Consider the following 13,422-nt stretch of genomic DNA (forward strand, 5'->3'; position numbering starts at 1 on the left):
CAGGCTATAAGACTCAGTCTGGTTAAGACAGACTATAAGACTCAGTCTGGTTAAGACAAACTATAAGACAGTCTGGATAAGACAGACTATAGGACTCAGTCTGGTTAAGACAGACTATAAGACTCAGTCTGTTAAGACAGGCTATATGACTCAGTCTGTTAAGACAGACTATAAGACAGTCTGGTTAAGACAGGCTATAAGACTCAGTCTGGTTAAGACAGACTATAGGCAGACTATAAGATTCAGTCTGGTTAAGACAGGCAGAACTCAGTCTGGTTAAGACAGACTATAAGACTCAGTCTGTTAAGACAGGCTATAGGACTCAGTCTGTTAAGACAGACTATAAGACAGTCTGGTTAAGACAGGCTATAAGACTCAGTCTGGTTAAGACAGGCAGAACTCAGTCTGGTTAAGACAGACTATAAGACCCAGTCTGGTTAAGACAGACTATAGGACTCAGTCTGGTTAAGACAGGCAGAACTCAGTCTGGTTAAGACAGACTATAAGACCCAGTCTGGTTAAGACAGACTATAAGACAGTCTGGTTAAGACAGACTATAGGACTCAGTCTGGTTAAGACAGACTATAAGGAGAAACAGCCTTCGTCAGTGGAAAATGTCTGCCACATTCCATATACTTAGGCCTACTTTAAAAGTATTATTAAATAGGATGTCTGTATTGACAGATCGTTGTTAGACTGCCTGTCTCTCCATAAACATTTGGCTGGGCTCTGTCAGTTTGTTGGAAGAATGGTTCTGTCCTTGTGTGATGTATTTTATAGGACGGCTTGAAATAGGACATTGACCACCGGCCAATTATATTGCCAGTGCATCGTCCACTCCATTTCCCCCAGTGGTTTACACACTAAAACTAGCCCATGAGGCACAATGAGCCAAATCTGTATCTCATTTAGCAGAACCATACACCAAATCTGTATCTCATTTAGCAGGACCATACACCAAATCTGTATCTCATTTAGCAGAACCATACACCACATCTGTATCTCATTTAGCAGAACCATACACCAAATCTGTATCTCATTTAGCAGAACCATACACCAAATCTGTATCTCATTTAGCAGGACCATACACCAAATCTGTATCTCATTTAGCAGAACCATACACCACATCTGTATCTCATTTAGCAGAACCATACACCAAATCTGTATCTCATTTAGCAGAACCATACACCAAATCTGTATCTCATTTAGCAGAACCATACACCAAATCTGTATCTCATTTAGCAGAACCATACACCAAATCTGTATCTCATTTAGCAGACCCATAAACCAAATCTGTAATTAATTTAGCAGGACCATACACCAAATCCGTATCTCATTTAGCAGAACCATACACCACATCTGTATCTCATTTAGCAGAACCATACACCAAATCTGTATCTCATTTAGCAGAACCATACACCAAATCTGTATCTCATTTAGCAGAACCATACACCAAATCTGTATCTCATTTAGCAGAACCATACACCAAATCTGTATCTCATTTAGCAGACCCATAAAGCAAATCTGTAATTAATTTAGCAGGACCATACACCAAATCTGTATCTCATTTAGCAGAACCATACACCACATCTGCAATACTACTGACACATTTTGCTTTACACTCAGATTGTAATTCTATAACAAACATTTGGCAAAACACAACACACAATTCTCTACCTTTGGCACAACCTTCACAACTAAAATATATTGTGTGCAAATGCAAAGCAACACTGTTCAACAAGCCATTGATCAGACATTACCCATTGACCACTTTCATCCATTGACCACTTTCACATGTTCAAAAACGAATTGCGTAAATGTTTGCAATCAGAACTTTGTAGGTAGAGGTGTAGGTAGAGGTGGAGGTAGAGGTGGAGGTAGAGGTGGAGGTGGAGGTGGAGGTAGAGGTGTAGGTAGAGGTGGAGGTAGAGGTAGAGGTAGAGGTGGAGGTAGAGGTGTAGGTAGAGGTGGAGGTGGAGGTAGAGGTGGAGGTAGAGGTAGAGGTAGAGGTGGAGGTAGAGGTGTAGGTAGAGGTGGAGGTGGAGGTAGAGGTGGAGGTGGAGGTAGAAGTGGAGGAGAAGGTGGTGTAGGTGTAGGTAGAGGTGTAGGTAGAGGTGTAGGTAGAGGTGGAGGTAGAGGTGGCGGTAGAGGTGGAGACGGAGGTAGAAGTGGAGGTAGAGGTGTAGGTAGAGGTGGAGGTGGAGGTAGAGGTGGAGGTGGAGGTAGAAGTGGAGGAGAAGGTGGAGGTGGAGGTGTAGGTAGAGGTGGAGGTAGAGGTGGAGGTAGAGGTAGAGGTAGAGGTGGAGGTGGAGGTGGAGGTGGAGGTGGAGGTGGAGGTGGAGGTGGAGGTAGAAGTGGAGGAGAAGGTGGAGGAGAAGGTGGAGGTGGAGGTGTAGGTAGAGGTGTAGGTGGAGGTAGAGGTGGAGGTGGAGGTAGAAGTGGAGGAGAAGGTGGAGGTGGAGGTGTAGGTAGAGGTGGAGGTAGAGGTGGAGGTAGAGGTAGAGGTAGAGGTGGAGGTGTAGGTGGAGGTAGAAGTGGAGGAGAAGGTGGAGGTGGAGGTGTAGGTAGAGGTGTAGGTAGAGGTAGAGGTGGAGGTAGAGGTGGAGATGTAGGTGGAGGTAGAAGTGGAGGAGAAGGTGGAGGTGGAGGTGTAGGTAGAGGTGGAGGTAGAGGTAGAGGTGGAGGTGGAGGTGTAGGTGGAGGTAGAGGTGTAGGTGGAGGTGGAGGTGGAGGTAGAGGTAGAGATGGAGGTGTAGGTAGAGGTAGAGGTGGAGGTGTAGGTAGATGTGTAGGTAGAGGTGGAGGTGGAGATAGAGGTAGAGTTAGAGGTGTAGGTAGAGGTGGAGGTGGAGGTAGAGGTGTAGGTAGAGGTGGAGGTGGAGGTAGAGGTAGAGGTGTAGGTGGCGGTGGAGGTGGAGGTAGAGGTGGAGGTGGAGGTGGAGGTGGAGGCGGACGTGGAGGTAGAGGTGGCGGTGGAGGTAGAGGTGGCGGTGGAGGAATGGGTATAGGTGGAGTTAGAGGTAGAGGTGGAAGTAGAGGTAGAGGTGGAGATGGCAGTGGAGGTAGAGGTAGAGGTAGAGGTAGAGGTAGAGGTGGAGGTGGAGGTGGAGGTGGAGGTAGAGGAAGACCAAGAACAAGAAGAGTACTCCGATGAAATTCGGGCGACTATGGTGGAAAATGTGATCAACCATGGTTTGACCTTGAGAGAGGCTGGGAAGAGAGTGCAGCCCAATCTGAGCCGCTTCACCCTAGCATCCATCACCCGGACGTTCCAAAATGAGAAGAGGTTTTAACTGCAGACATTGGACCTCTCTACTACAGTTGAAGTTGGAAGTTTACATACGCCAAATACATTTAAAATCAGTTTTTCACAATTCCTGACATTTAATCTGAGTAAAAATTCCCTGTTTTAGGTCAGTTAGGAGCACCACTTTATTTTAAGAATGGGAAATGTCAGAATAATAGTAGAGAGAATGATTTATTTCAGCTTTGATTTCTTTCATCACATTCCCAGTGGGTCGTGAAGTTTACATACACTCAATTAATATTTGGTAGCATTGCCTTTAAATTGTTTAACTTGGGTCAAATGTTTCGGGCAGCCTTCCGCAAGCTTCCCACAATAAATTGGGTGAATTCTGGCCCAGAGCTGGTGGAACTGAGTCAGGTTTGTAGGCCTCCTTGCTTGCATACGCTTTTTCAGTTCTGCCCATACATTTTCTATAGGATTGAGGTCAGGGCTTTGTAATGGCCACTCCAATACATTGTTGACATTGTTGTCCTTAAGCCGTTTTGCCACAGCTTTGGAAGTATGCTTGGGGTCATTGTCCATTTGGAAGACCCATTTGCGACCAAGCTTTAACTTCCTGACTGATGTCTTGAGATGTTGCTTCAATATATCCACATCATTCTTCTCTTTCATGATGCCATCTATTTTGTGAAGTGCACCAGTCCCTCCTGCAGCAAAGCACCCCCACAACGTGTTTCACGGTTGGGATGGTGTTCTTCGGCTTGCAAGCCTCCCCCTTTTGTCCTCCAAACATAACGATGTTTGTTTCATCAGACCAGAGGACATTTCTCCAAAAAGTACGATCTTTGTCCCCATGTGCAGTTGCAAACCGTAGCCTGTTTTTTTTCTGGCGGTTTTGGAGCAGTTGTTGGACAAAAATGTGACTTGTGTCATGCACAAAGTATGTGTCCTAACCGACTTGTCAAAACTATAGTTTGTTAACAAGAAATTGGTGGAGAGCTTGAAAAAATTGTTTTAATGATTCCAACCTAATTGTATGTGTGGCCACCAGCTGCATTAAGTACTGCAATGCATCTCCTCATCATGGACTGCACCAGATTTTCCAGTTCTTGCTGTGAGATGTCACCTCACTCTTTTCCAAGGCACCTGCAAGTTCCCGGACATTTCTGTTGGGAATGGCCCTTGCCCTCACCCTCTGATCCAACGATCCAGAAGTGCTCAATGGGATTGAGATCCGGGCTCTTCCCTGGCCATGGCAGAACACTGACATTCCTGTCTTGCAGGAAATCATGCACAGAATGAGCAGTTTGGCTGGTGGCGTTGTCATGCTGGAGGGTCATGTCAAGATGAGCCTGCAGGAAAAGTACCACATGAGGGAAGAGGATGTCTTCTCTGTAACGTACAGCGTTGTGATTGCCTGCAAGGACAACAAGCTTCGTCCGATGATGCTGTGACACACCACACCAAATAGATCCTGCTCCAGAGTACAGGCCTCTGTGTAACGCTCATTCCTTTTACGATAAATGTGAATCCGATCATCCCCCCTGGTGAGACAAAACTGCGACTTGTCAGTGAAGAGCACTTTTTGCCAGTCCTGTCTGGTCCAGTGACGGTGGGTTTGTGCCGTAGGTGACGTTGTTGCCGGTGATGTCTGGTGAGGACCTGCCTTAAAACAGGCCTACAAGCCCTCAGTCCAGCCTCTCTCAGCCTATTGCGGACAGTCTGAGCACAGATGGAGGGATTGTGCGTTCCTGGTGTAACTCGGGCAGTTGTTGTTGCCATCCTGTACCTGTCCCGCAGGTGTGATGTTCGGATGTACTGATCCTGTGCAGGTGTTGTTACACGTGGTCTGCCACTGCGAGGACGATCCGCTGTCCATCCTGTCTCCCTGTAACACCGTCTTAGGCGTCTCACAGTACAGACATTGACATTTATTGCCCTGGTCACATCTGCAGTCCTAATGCCTCCTTGCAGCATGCCTAAGGCAAGGTTCACGCAAATGAGCAGGGACCCTGGGCATCTTACTTTTGGTGTTTTTCAGAGTCAGTAGAAAGGCCTCTTTAGTGTCCTAAATGTTCATAACTGTGACCTTAATTGTCTACCGTCTGTAAGCTGTTAGTGTCTTAACGACCGTTTGACAGGTGCATGTTCATTAATTGTTCATGGGAAACATTGTTGAAATCCTTTACAATGAATATATGTGAATGTTACTTAGATTTTTATGATCTTTGAAAGACAGGGTCCTAAAAAAGGGATGTTTCTTTAGTTTATAAAGAAATTGACAGTATTTACTGTCATTTCAGAGAACCATGAAGTTTCGATGTATGTTCTATTCCACAGGAATTTATATTCATAGATGAGGCTGGATTATGTTTAGACGAGGAGGAGAGGAAGGAACATCATGAGTCAATGCGCCATCATTGAGTTACCTGGCCAGCGTGGGGTTAATGTTAACGTCACCATATGTGCAGCTATGAGCCACAAAAGAGTCTTCCACCGCCATGCTACACATGGACCATACAACACCTTTACATGACAGTCTTTTTTTGTTCAGCCAGAGCACGGAGACGCCAGGTGATCCTGAGCAGCAAATGTATGTTCCAGTTTGGGACAACGTGATCTTCCATCGGGTTGCTCAGTTCCCGCAACTAGTTCCACGATCCACAATTCTCTATCATCTCCCACCATATTCCTAATTTCTCAACCCCACCGAGGGAGTTGTTTTCAGCATGGCTGTGGAAGGTGTATGATCGCAAACTCCATTTAAGGCCGTTCTCCAGGCAATGGACATTCCAGCAGAGTCCTGTCAGGGGTGGATGCGTCATGCCAGAAGATATTTCCCCCGCTGTCTTGCCAAGGAGAATATCGCCTGCGATGTTGATAAAAAAATCTGTGGCCGGACCAAAACAACAGACATGACTGATTTTGTTTTGCGAAATGGAGTATATGTTTCTTGACTAATGATTTAGATTTTGACAGGTACTTTATCCATACAATTGATCGAACAGTCGTACAAATAGGCCTATTTTTCTTCCTTTGAATAGGCTAAATATATTTACTGTATGTTTCAATTTTTACTCTTTGTGTGTTTATCATGTTGAAATATAAAACTTATGTTTATACATTTGTGTTTCTGTCTTGTTTGAGTCATACAATATATAGTATAATATATATATAATAAATCAAATTAAATTGTATTTGTCACATGTTTAGTAGACCTTACAGTGAAATGCCGAATACAACAGGTGTAGTAGACCTTACAGTGAAATGCTGAATACAACAGGTGTAGTAGACCTTACAGTGAAATGCTGAATACAACAGGTGTAGTAGTCCTTACAGTGAAATGCTGAATACAACAGGTGTAGTAGACCTTACAGTGAAATGCTGAATACAACAGGTGTAGTAGACCTGACAGTGAAATGCCGAATACAACAGGTGTAGTAGACCTCACAGTGAAATGCAGAATACAACAGGTGTAGTAGACCTTACAGTGAAATGCTGAATACAACAGGTGTAGTAGACCTTACAGTGAAATGCCGAATACAACAGGTGTAGTAGACCTCACAGTGAAATGCAGAATACAACAGGTGTAGTAGACCTTACAGTGAAATGCTGAATACAACAGGTGTAGTAGACCTTACAGTGAAATGCTGAATACAACAGGTGTAGTAGACCTTACAGTGAAATGCTGAATACAACAGGTGTAGTAGACCTTACAGTGAAATACTGAATACAACAGGTGTAGTAGTCCTTACAGTGAAATGCTTACTTATGAGCCCTGAACCAACAATGCAGTTTTAAGAAAATACATTTAAAAAAGTAAGACATAAGAAAAACAAATAATTAAAGAGCAGCAGTAAATAACAATAGCGGGGCGAAATACAGGGGGTACAGAGTCAATGTGGAAGCTATATACAGGGGGTACCGGTACAGAGTCAATGTGGAGGCTATATACAGGGGGTACCGGTACAGAGTCAATGTGGAAGCTATATACAGGGGGTACCGGTACAGAGTCAATGTGGAGGCTATATACAGGGTGTACCGGTGCAGAGTCAATCTGTCAATATGCGGGGGCACCGTTGTCGAGGTAATTGTGGTAATTATGTACATACAGGTAGGGTTATTTAAGTGGCTATGCATAGATAATAACAGAGAGTAGCAGCAGCATGGGGGGGTGCAAATAGTCTGGGTAGTCATTTGATTAGCTGTGCAGGAGTCTTATGGCTTGGGGATAGAAGCTGTTGGACCTAGACTTGGCGCTTGCCGTGCAGTAGCAGAGAGATCAGTCTCTGACTAGGGTGGGATGGAGTCTTTGACAATTTTTAGGACCTTCCTCTGACACCGCTGGTATGGAGGTCCTGGATGGCAGGAAGCTTGAACCCGGGGATGTACTGGGCCATACGCACTACCCTCTGTAGTGCCTTGCGGTCGGAGGCCAAGCAGTTGCCATACCAGGCAGTGATGCAACCCGTCAGGATGCTCTCGATGGTGCAGCTGTAAAACCTTTTGAGCATCTAATGACCCATTTCAGTCTCCTGAGGGGGAATACGTTTTGTCGTGCCCTCTTCATGACTGTCTTGGTGTGCTTGGACCATGTTACTTTGTTGGTGATGTTGATGCCAAGGAACTTGAAGCTCTCAACCTGCTCCAGAACAGCCCACTCGATGAGAATGGGGGCGTGTTTGGTCCTCCTTTTTCTGTAGTCCACAATCATCTCCTTACTCTTTATCACGGTTAGGGAGAGGTTGTTGTCCTGGCACCACACGGTAAGGTCTCTGACCACCTCTCTAAAGGCTGTCTCATCGTTGTCGGTGATCAGGCCTACCACTGTTGTGTCATCAGCAAACTTAATGATGGTGTTGGAGATGGTGTTAGAGCCCCCGTGTTGAGGTTCAGCGTGCAGACGTAGTTACCTACCCTTATCACCTGGGGGCGGCCCGTCAGGAAGTCTAGGATCCAGTGGCAGAGGGAGGTGTTTAGTCCCAGGGTCCTTAGCTTAGTGATGAGCCTTAAGGGCACTATGGTGTTGAACACTGAGCTGTAGTCAATGAATAGAGATTGCATCATCTGTGGATCTGTTGGTGTGGTATGCAAATTGGAGTGGGTCTAGGGTTTCAGGGATAATGCTGTTGATGTGAGCCATGACCAGCCTTTCAAAGCATTTCATGGCTACAGATGTGAGTGCTACTGGTCGGTAGTCATTTAGGCAGGTTACCTTAGTGTTCTTGGTAAGTTTGTGAATGTTGACCTGTTTAAAGTTCTTACTCACATTGGCTGCGGAGAGCGTGATCACACAGTAATCCAAAACAGCTGATGCTCTCATGCATGTTTCAGTGTTACTTGCCTCGAAGCGAGCATAGAAGTTATTTAGCTCATCTGGTAGGCTCGTGTCACTGGGCAGCTCTCGGCAGTGCTTCCTTTTGTAGTCTGTAATAGTTTGAAAGCCCTGCCACATCCGACGAGCGCCAGAGCCGGTGTAGTACGATTCAATCTTCGTCCTGTATTGATGCTTTGGCTGTTTGATGGTTCGTCGGAGGGCATAGCGGGAGTCATTATAAGCTTCCGCGTTAGAGTCCCGCTCCTTGAAAGTGGCATCTCTACCCTTTAGCTCAGTGTGAATGTTCCCAGAACCCATGGCTTCTGTTTGGGGTATGTACGTACAGCCACTGTGGGGATGATGTCTTCGATGCACTTATTGATAAAGCCAGTGACTGATGTGGTGTACTCCTTAATGCCATCAGAAGAATCCTGGAACATGTTCCAGTCTGTGATAGCAAAACAGTCCTGTAGTTTAGCATCTGCTTCATCTGACCACTTTTTTTGTAGACCGAGTCACTGGTGCCTCCTGCTTTAAATTTTTGCTTATCATTTTTTCCCTCTGGTTGCACATTTAACAAGCTGATAGAAATTCGGTAAAACTGATTTAAGTTTCCCTGGATTAAAGTCAGTGGCCACTAGGAGCACCGCCTCTGGGTGAGCGTTTTGCTGTTTGCTTATGGCGGAATACAGCTAATTTAGTGTGGTTTCAGTGCCAACCTCGCTCTGCAGTGGTATGTTGACAACTATGAAAAATACAGATGAAAACTCTCTAGGTAGGTAGTGTGGTCTACAGCTTATCATGACATACTACTCTACCTCAGGCGAGCAAAACTTTGAAACTTCCTTAGATATCATGCACCAGCCGTCTCTTACCAGAGGCTGCTGTTCTGTCTTGCCGATAGAGTGTAATAACCCGCCAGCTGTATGTTCTTGATGTCGTCGTTCAGGCACTACTCGGTGAAACATTAGATATTACAGTTTTTAATGTCCCGTTGGTAGGATAAAAATGTGCTTTCAGTTGGTCCCATTTCTTTTCCAGCGATTGAACATTAGCTAGCAGAATGGGGGGCAAGGGAAGATTCACCAGCGAATCAGGGGGATCGGGGCCTGGTCATGTAGTATTATATTATATTATACCCATAGTATTTCCCTCGCGTCCGACTCATTGAAGAATAACTCCTTGTCCAATTTGATGGGAGTAATACCATTCTGATGTCCAGAAGCTCTTTTCTGTCATAAGAGACGGTAGCAGCAACATTATGTACAAAACGAGTTACGAACAACGCGAAAAAACAAACAAAATAGCATGATTGGTTGAGAGCCGATGTCACGACTTCCACCGAAGGTGGCTCCTCTTCCTGTTCGGGCGGCGCTCGGCGGTCGTCGTCGTCGCCGGTCTACTAGCTGCTACCGATCCCTTTTCTTTTTTCGTTTAGTTTTGTCTGTCTTGTTGTTCACCTGTGTCTAGTTTAGGAATTAGTGGGGTGTTTAATCTCGCCCTACCCTCTAGGTTTTGTGCGGGATTGTTTGTGTAGCTGTGATTTGTTTGGGTAGTGTTTTTTGCTGGACTGCGTTCCTGTTGTTCAGTGGCTACTGTTGTGGTCCTGTGCCTGTTCTTGATGGACTTGTAGATAAACGGCCTTCTTGTGTCACGATGGTCGTCAGGGTGGAAACGACCGGACCAAGGTGCAGCATGGTGAGCGTACATTTCTTTTTATTTATAAATGTCGTCAACAAAACAAAGAACAAGGAAAACGACCGTGACGCTGACTTCGGCTATACAGGCCACTAACAAAGACAACTACCCACAACTAAGGTAGCAAAGCAGGCTGCCTAAGTATGATTCCCAATCAGAGACAACGATAGACAGCTGTCCCTGATTGAGAACCATACCCGGCCAAAACATAGAAACAGAAAACATAGAATGCCCACCCCAAATCACACCCTGACCTAACCAAATAGAGAAATAAAACGTCTCTCTAAGGTCAGGGCGTGACATCTTGCAATTCGCTCTCTCCTGTGCCTGACTCCACACCCACCTCTCCTAGGGAGAACCTGACAGCCGATAAGATGGCTGAAATACAGAAATAGGTTCTGATAGTAGTGTTTAAATATGTCACTTTAGTGTGATCTTGGGTGTCACTAAGTTAGATTAATTTGATGTGTGTGTGTGTGTCTCATTTGTATGCCGAGTTTCATTTTGAGCAGGGAGAACATGATTTTGATTGCTATGTTTCATTTTGCAAGATGTCTGTAGGGTTTAGGGAAATTGGCTAACTTTTTTTGTGTTTTGTGTTTAGAGGTTTGAGTACCTGAGAAATAGTTTCAGCAAACGTGTGTTAACCAATTGGGAAAAACTGTAAGAGAAGGTTCCTGTTCTGTCTGTAAAGCAGAGCATTATAAGAACATGGTTCCTGTTCTGTCTGTAAAGCAGAGCATTAAGAACTTGGTACCTGTTCTGTCTGTAAAGCAGAGCAGTAAGAACATGGTACCTGTTCTGTCTGTAAAGCAGAGCATTAAGATCATGGTACCTGTTCTGTCTGTAAAGCAGAGCATTATAAGAACATGGTACCTGTTCTGTCTGTAAAGCAGAGCATTATAAGAACATGGTTCCTGTTCTGTCTGTAAAGCAGAGCATTATAAGAACATGGTTCCTGTTCTGTCTGTAAAGCAGAGCATTAAGAACATGGTTCCTGTTCTGTCTGTAAAGCAGAGCATTATAAGAACATGGTACCTGTTCTGTCTGTAAAGCAGAGCATTAAGATCATGGTACCTGTTCTGTCTGTAAAGCAGAGCATTAAGAACATGGTACCTGTTCTGTCTGTAAAGCAGAGCATTATAAGATCATGGTTCCTGTTCTGTCTGTAAAGCAGAGCATTATAAGAACATGGTACCTGTTCTGTCTGTAAAGCAGAGCATTATAAGAACATGGTTCCTGTTCTGTCTGTAAAGCAGAGCATTATAAGAACATGGTTCCTGTTCTGTCTGTAAAGCAGAGCATTATAAGATCATGGTACCTGTTCTGTCTGTAAAACAGATTATTATAAGATCATGGTACCTGTTCTGTCTGTAAAGCAGAGTTTTATAAGATCATGGTACCTTGGACTACAGCGAGATTGAATTACAGAATGAGTTCAAACAGATGTTGTATTATGTTTAAGCACTCAGCCCTCTCGTGTAGGGTCCACCTGGATAGACCTCAACTGCATCCAGAACGGCACCCTATTCCCTATACAGTGCACCGGTCAAAAGTAGTGCACTATAAAGGAAAATAGGGTGCCATTTGTGACCAACGCCTTGGTTGCACCTGAACAGAGAGACCCCGCCCCTCAACAGGTGTAGGTGTACATCAGACAGAAACCTCTGTCATTCAATCTAGGTAATGTTGCTATGACGACAAACTCTGTCTCTCTGGCAGCAGCCGTGTGTCTGGTTTCAGTCTAAAGAGACGAGAATGAGATGAGGCCCAGCAAGGTCACAGCTGATTGGCTGACAAACACCAAGGTCACAGCTGATTGGCTGACAAACACCAAGGTCACAGCTGATTGGCTGACAAACAATTTGATCACCCTGTTGCAGGAGAACTTGAGTTTTAAAAAGTATTCTAAAGTTTGTAAATTAATTTTTAAAATGTCAAACTTGATTCGCCTTAAAGAGAAATATATCAACCCCTCCCCAAAAAAATCCAATAATTATAATACACATAATAATAATTCACATGTCCTGTTGCTGCGGGATTATTTTCCTGCTGTGTGAAATTGGTTCAAATGATGATACACCATCTGTAGGTTTTCCTGCTTTGTAGACTACAGTGAAATAAATAACCAGAAGAACTGATCAAACAGAGAAACAAGGTAACTTCCCAGTTTAAATCAAGACCCAAGACTCAAATTAAATGAAAGGAAAAAATGAAACTCACCCAAGTCCTGCGACTATTCACAGCTATAAACTTTCCACTTCCAGGTTTCACCGTCAAGTGAAATGATTTTAAAAGGGATCCTGGGTTATCAAACACAGGCACAGAGCGCAAATACCCAACTTATTTTCCTTACTTCATTCTTTCTACTCAAAGAAGAAAGAAAAAAACCACACACACTTCCTCACACACACACTTAATGGTTGGCTAGATAGCGTGGTCGGTCGCCGGTCTGTGTGTGTGCCCTTGTCTGGGTCTGGGAAAGGGAAGAAATGTTTGGAGAAAGAGCTGAAACTCAATGATTTCTTTCTATGCGGTGGAAAGTCTAGTAATCTAGTTGACATCTGATGGGGGGGACAGGTGAGAGTGGGAGAGAGAGAGAGAGAGAGAGAGGGGGGAAGGAGAGAGAGAGAGAGGGAGGGAGAGCGAGAGAGAGAGAGAGAGGGAGGGAGAGCGAGAGAGAGCGAGAGAGGGAGAGTGCGAGACCGAGAGGAAGGGAGGGAAAGGAGGGAGGGAGCGGGGTGAAGGGAGAGAGAGAGAGAGAGAGAGAGAGAGAGAGAGAGAGAGAGAGAGAGAGAGAGAGAGAGAGAGAAATAAAGAAAGTAAGGGAGGGAGGGAGAGAGGGAGAGAGGGAGAGAGGGAGAGAGAGAGAGTGAGAGAGAGAGAGAGGGGAAGGAGAGAGAGAGAGAGCGAGAGAGCGAGAGAGGGAGAGTGCGAGATCGAGAGGAAGGGAGGGAAGGGAGGGAGAGGGGTGAAGGGAGAGAGAGAGAGGGAGAGAGAGAGCGAGAGAGAGGGGAAGGATAGAGGGGAAGGAGAGAGGGAGAGAGAGGGAGAAAGAGGGAGAGAGATAGAGAGAGAGAGAGAGAGAGAGAGAGAGAGAGAGAGCGAGATCGAGAGGAAGGGAGGGAGGGAAGGGAGGGAGAGGTGTGAAGGGAGAGGG

General features: G+C 45.1%; 1 protein-coding gene across 1 annotated transcript in view; it reads right to left on the reverse strand.

Annotated features, from left to right (window-relative positions):
• Positions 1-12,866, reverse strand: part of si:ch211-142k18.1 — a 42,277-nt gene extending 29,411 nt beyond the window's left edge. The window contains exon 1 of the mRNA XM_036976371.1: positions 12,486-12,866. The gene's annotated coding sequence lies outside the window, so the exon portion shown is untranslated. The remainder of the gene's footprint in view (positions 1-12,485) is intronic.
• Between the last annotated feature and the right edge of the window lie 556 nt (positions 12,867-13,422).

The sequence above is a fragment of the Oncorhynchus mykiss genome, chromosome 4 (assembly GCF_013265735.2).
Source record: "Oncorhynchus mykiss isolate Arlee chromosome 4, USDA_OmykA_1.1, whole genome shotgun sequence".
Lineage (NCBI taxonomy): Eukaryota > Metazoa > Chordata > Actinopteri > Salmoniformes > Salmonidae > Oncorhynchus > Oncorhynchus mykiss.